The sequence below is a fragment of the Nannospalax galili genome, unplaced genomic scaffold (genome assembly GCF_000622305.1).
Source record: "Nannospalax galili isolate Female #2095 unplaced genomic scaffold, S.galili_v1.0 scaffold188, whole genome shotgun sequence".
Lineage (NCBI taxonomy): Eukaryota > Metazoa > Chordata > Mammalia > Rodentia > Spalacidae > Nannospalax > Nannospalax galili.
This window is the reverse complement of record NW_008360325.1, coordinates 1,397,355-1,403,462: the sequence shown is the minus strand read 5'-3', so window position 1 is coordinate 1,403,462 and position 6,108 is coordinate 1,397,355.

Sequence of the window (6,108 nt, the reverse complement as noted above, 5' to 3'; positions counted from 1 at the left end):
CAGACACTGCCTCAACAAGGCGTAAAGTGAGACCTGCTCCTGAAAGCTGTCCTCCGACTGCCGCACGGGCACCAAAACACTCCACATGCTGGAGCCACAGTCAGGCCACAGTTCCCTGGAAGGAGAAAAGTGGGCAGCTGGGGAATTGGGTTCTGGATGAAGGCATGCCTAGGACAAAGGATCTAAGGCTTAAGGCAATCCAGGTCCACTCAGGTTCCCAGCCATTCAGTGTGGCAGAATAAGTAGTCCAGGGGGAATCGCAGGACCCTGGGTGACCACCATGCCCCCTTCACTCCCTGGGCTATAGCCACTGAGGGCAGCTTCGCAAAGACTCCTCTGTGGGCTGGGCCATGGCGGAACCATGTGGCTCACAGGCCCTGTGTTATGAACTCTCAAATCCTTGGCCATGGCTTCTGGGGCTTCTTTCCTTCAGCTCTGAGGCTGACTCCCTTTAAACTGACAGACAGGTGTCTGTGGCACTTGGACTTGAAACTGAAAACCTAATAGGTCACCATTTAAAAACCATGTTGGGCCAGGTGTGGTGGCACACGCCTTTAGTCCCAGCACTTGGGAGGCAGAGGCAGGCGGATCTCTGTGAGTTCAAGGCCAGCCTGGTCTACATAGTGAGTTCCAGGACAGCTGGGCCTACAGGGAGACCCTGTCTCAAAAAGACCAAAAAAAAGAAAAAAAAAGCCATGTTGGTGCCTATGTAGCATGTGTGAAGCCTTGGGTTCAATCTCTAGCATCATTTCCAAAAACAAAAACCCAAACCCAAACAAAAAACACAAACAAAACATGTTAGTAAGGCTTCCAATGAGCACTCACCACCACTTTTAGAAGTCTACCAGGTCAGCCACTAGTCGAAGGGGTTCCATTCCCCTCTCTCTGTCTTGAAGAACAGGCCCAAGTGTTTCCCAGTGTTGGGAAGAATGCCAGACATGGGCCATCTAAAGGGATTTGCCTCTTGAAGGCTATGGATGCTGATCCACATCTGTATATGCAGTTGTACCCACTCCCAGAATTCCCATGTACCAGATCTGACTTCTCATGACACGGCAAAATAACGTCTCCTTCTTGGGCCAGTTTGCTGTGTGTATTTATCAGATGGGAAAAAAGGAGTATAAGGCTGATTTTATTAGACTACAAGCTGACAATCAAACCTGACAGTGATCCCCACCCCTATCTCAGAGGAAAACCACAGTCTATGACCTGCAAGGCCCCACGTCCTTGGTTCTTCGTCCCTTCTGCCTACCCTAAGTCTCCCCTCCTCCTGGCTGCAGCTGCACCAGCCTCCTAGAGTGCCCACTGACCTGAGGGCCTTTGCACCTCCTGATGGAATACACCTGGCACCTAGCCTCCTTGCCCTGTTCTTCTAGGTCAGTACTCAAATGGCACCTTATCCGCCCCCTTCTTCGACCTTTTGCTCAGGCCTCCTCTCCCTGTTCCTGCCCTCAATTTCTCTTATTATAGATTCACTTATGGTTTGTTTATTTCTGTCTCTGTCCACTAGAAGGTATTCTCAAAGGAATGGGTACATCCTCGGCTTTGAGCTAACAGCACTGGGCAGGGATGGTGCTCGGCAAGTGGGTAATGACAGAATACATTAAACAAGGGGAGGTGGGAGAAGTTGCTTTCACCTGGTTCCATGTGCAATTTCAGGTTTGAGAGCTGAGGAAGCTCGCCCTTTGTCTGTGTTCACAGCAAGACAGAATGCTGCAATGCTGACGAACTAGAATGATTCTTGCACTTTTCAGACATTTCCTTGCATTAATCCAGGGATTGATGTGGATGCCCTAACTCCTCCTTCCTCTCTTCCTCAGGCTGCTGCTGTGTGGGAGGAGCTGTGCCCTCCATAGGACTACTCTGGCAGCCACTGGTTTTTGTTTGCTGAGGGATTGGGAATGGCTTGTGGGAGAACAGAGGAGCCGCCATGACTAGCCATGACACAGAGGGATGTAGCCCCTGGGTGGGACCTGAAGGAAGACATGGGATGTTGCCAGCCAGTCTTGTGGGTTTTGCTATGTGGGTTTGATGCAAATCCTCCCTCTGCTTCTTATGAGATCTTCCATGGAAGATCCCTTTTACTTGGGAACATGGTTGGGTAGAATCTATCTCCAGAAAGTGTTAAAGATAAGGCAGGAATGGGGTCTGGTCAAAACTACCAGGTGGAGGCAAGCCACAGTGAGACTCTTGTTCTTGTGTAAGAGTTCAGGCAAGTGCCTTGAGAGATGCACAGGATGGTATGTGTGTGCACAAGTGTGAAAACATAAATCCTAAAATGGGCCCCTTAAACTGAGGATAGCGTTGTCTCATTGCCTGGTCACAGAGATGTGGTCCATTCTCCAGCCTCTACCTTCCCTCCCCTGTCTCATCATCACACAGACCTGGGGCTATGTTTGCTCAATTCTTAGGCCTACCCTGCCTCTTGTGTAACTGTCCTGATCAGGGCAGTGTCATCTGCAGCCTGTTTCTTTGCTGATGCACCTCTGCTGTGCAAAGGTCCATTGAGGGGCAGGACTGGGCAGAGATGGGGGTGCTGGAACCTTTCCACAGTGGCATTATGACCACTCCAAAGCCTGGGCCTCTTTTGCTATCATTAGCAACTTTTAGTCCAAAATAGTGTTTTGAACTTCCAGTGATGAATCACCAGTAATTTTAGAGGGTTGTGACCAGCATTAAAAAAAAAAAAAATACAGGAGGCCTGGGCGTGGTGGCACACGCCTTTAATCCTAGCACTCGGGAGGCAGAGGCAGGCAGATCTCTGTGAGTTCAAGGCCAGCCTGGTCTACATAGTGAGTTCCAGTTAAGAGCACTGACTGCTCTTGCAGATCTGGGTTCGGTTTCCAGCACTTACATGGCAGCTAACAACCATTTGTAACTCCAGTTCCAGGGGACTCAACACCCTCTTCTGACCTCTGTGGGCATTGCATGACATGGGTGCTCTTATATACATGCAGGGAATACACTCATACACATAAAATAAAAATAATAAATAAAATATAAAAAAATACAGGACAGGTGATACAGCTCAGTAGGTAAAGGTGCTTGCCACCAAACCTGATGACCTGAGTTTGATCATCCTGAGGACCTACATGATGGAAAGAACTGACTTCCAAAGGTGTTTTCTGATCTCCACATGTGTGCCATGGCACATGTGCCCCCACCAAATAAACAAACCCAATAAAAATGTAATAAAAACAAATTGAAAACTACAATTTGAACATGATGGAGTATCCTGTAAGTTCCAGCACTTGGGAGTCAGAGGCAGGAGAATCAGGAGTTCAAGGTCCTCCTCCGCTACATAGTGAGTTGAAGGCCAGCCTAGGTTATTATGAGACCATGTTTGAGAAAAAAAATAGAGCCAGCAGAGTGCTACTTGCCTATAACCTAGCACTTGGATGTCTGAGGTAGGAGAATTTCAGATTTGAGGCTAGCTTGGGCTACATAGTGGGACCCTGTATCAGAATTAACGAATGGGGCCAGCTAGGTAGCTCAGCAGATAAAGATGCTTGCCATCAAGCCCAGTAATCTGAATCTGGTCCACGAGCCCCATATGGTGCAAGGAGAGAACCAACTCCTACAGGTTGTTCTCTGACCTTCATACTTGTGTGTCACGGTGCACACCACACACACTGAATAAATAAATGTAATTAAAAAATAAAATCACACCCCAAATTTAGAAATAGAACAGAAGATATCAGCGCTGGCTTCCTGTTTGATGTTGCTGTATCTGTGCAGCACGCATTCAACAGGTTTGGGCACCACTTGTTGGAAACCTTACTGCAGCTGTGATTTTGCCTCCTGTCCCTTTTCAGGCAATATTTAATGTTTCAGTGAGCTACTTGTCAGCTCATTTCAGGTCACGTTAGAGCTGTCACATGAGGCCCTGGGAAGGGCCTGATGACACCTGTAGGTGGCCCAAAGCCCCTAACACCATACAACGAACACTCTTCCTCTTAGATGGAAGCGGCTTTCTGGGCGGTGAGTCACTCAAATATCTGCATGCACTTCTCCCTATAATGCAGCAAACCGAACATGTCTGGCCACATAAATTCCTGAGAGAAATGTCTTTGTCCAGAAACAGTGTCAGCGTGTTGTGTTGTTCGCCGTTGCCATAGGGAACAGCCAGGTCTGTCTTTGAAATGTCCCGAGGAGTGCGCTGTGATTGGCTCTCCGTGCTGCCCATCACTGCTGCCCAGCTGCTGGCACTGCAGCTGCCAGAACACCCCGCCCTCAAAGCCTGGGCTGTGCTCGGGGCGAGCTTCTGGGTCTCTGGGAGAAGGAAGGGGGGGAGGGGGGCGGGGAGCAAGAGCTAGTCTCACCGGCAGAGGGCGCCAGGCGGGTTGCACAAAACCCACTCATTCTAAATGAGACTTACTAGAGCTTTGGCAGGGAATAAAAGGAGCCACGCAGCCATAGGAAACCCCACTGGCAGGCCTTTGAATCACCTGCCTGTGGCTTATTAGAGAAGAACCCAAACCGTGCGGCCTCGGTGTGGGCAGTTCTCTAGTGTAGACAGTGGAGGGCTCAGCAACAAGGCTGGGTCCTGTCCCAGGTCAAGCGCATTAACGACTTTAAGGTGCTAGCTAGGGATGGAGGGGCGGCCCACCGCAGCACCAGGCTTCATTCAGCACAGAGCTCCAAAGCCTGCTTGGGCCGGATGGAGGAGGCCGGCCTGTCTCCCTGCCCCTGTGGCCCTGGCACTCCCATCTATCCATCTAGCTCTCCGCCTCTGAACTAACAGGACTGCGTCCTCCTGGCCCAGATGGGGGGACGCTGACCTGGCTGAGACTGGCTGGCAGGGTCCGCTGCCTGGGCACCTGGTGTTGGGCTAATGCAGCCAGAGATATGGAAGGCTGTGGAACATTCCACAGGGGAAGCTGGACAGATGTTGGACTTCCTGTCTCTCTTCACTAGAGAGCAAATGAAGGCCTGACAAGCTAGTAATGACGGTCACGCTTCGGCCTAGGGATCCCATGAGCCCTCCTGAAGGGAGGCCTCAAAAGTCCACTCAGTTGTCAACTGACTTGGCAACTCCATCATGGCCTCGCTCCTCGGTGCCCTGAGCCTACCAAGGATAGGCCCTCGTTTGCTCCCATCTTGCTGAGCTGCTAGGACTAGGGACTGTCCTGGGGAAGCTGGTTCGATGACGGTACTGGGGACCATCCTAGGGTGTCTGGTTGGATGATGGGACTGGGGACCGTCCTGGGGAGGCGGGTTGGATGACAGAACTGGGGTCCATCCTGGGCAGCCTGGATGGATGATGGGAATGGGGACCATCCTGGGGAGCCTAATTGAATCCTTGGTGACAGGCCAAGGTCCCTGGAGAAATGGGCGTCCCTGGCATGGAAGAGAGGCGTGCACCAGGCAACAGCATCTACCAGAGGCCCAGGCCAGCCGAGATCTCTGGGTGCTGGTGGCAAACTGGCCACCCTGTCCACGCGGGGCCCAGACCCAGCTTCCTGGGTGCGTGGGAGGATCCAAGGAGGAACTCTACTAAACCTTTGAGAGCCAGGGTCGGATAGATCGCTCCCCCAGCTTCGTGTCCTGCAGGCGCGTGTGCAAGAGCCTGTGCATGAGAGGGGCGTGCTTGTGTCGAGGGGCAAACGCGTGCAGAGTCGGGGGAGCACGTCTGCGTGGAGGGCCGTGGGTTCTGAGCGTGCACGGGCCGTGCCACAGAGCACGTGCCCGCGGGCAAGCCGGGGTCTTCAGGCGCGAGGTCCTGCGCTCGTGGGCGCCTGCTGCCAGGAGCTGGGGGCCCGGGAACCTTCACCTCGCGCCTGGCTTCCTGACCCGGAAAGACCCGGACGCGGGCGGGGCGTGCGTGCGCGCGTGGAGACGGGGCCGTGGGTTCTGAGCGTGCACGGGCCGTGCCACAGAGCACGTGCCCGCGGGCAAGCCGGGGTCTTCAGGCGCGAGGTCCTGCGCTCGTGGGCGCCTGCTGCCAGGAGCTGGGGGCCCGGGAACCTTCACCTCGCGCCTGGCTTCCTGACCCGGAAAGACCCGGACGCGGGCGGGGCGTGCGTGCGCGCGTGGAGACGTGCGCGCGCGGAGGGGGGCGGGGCCCCGAGGGCCGCGGGCGCGCGGGCGTTGCTAAGGCCGGCGGCG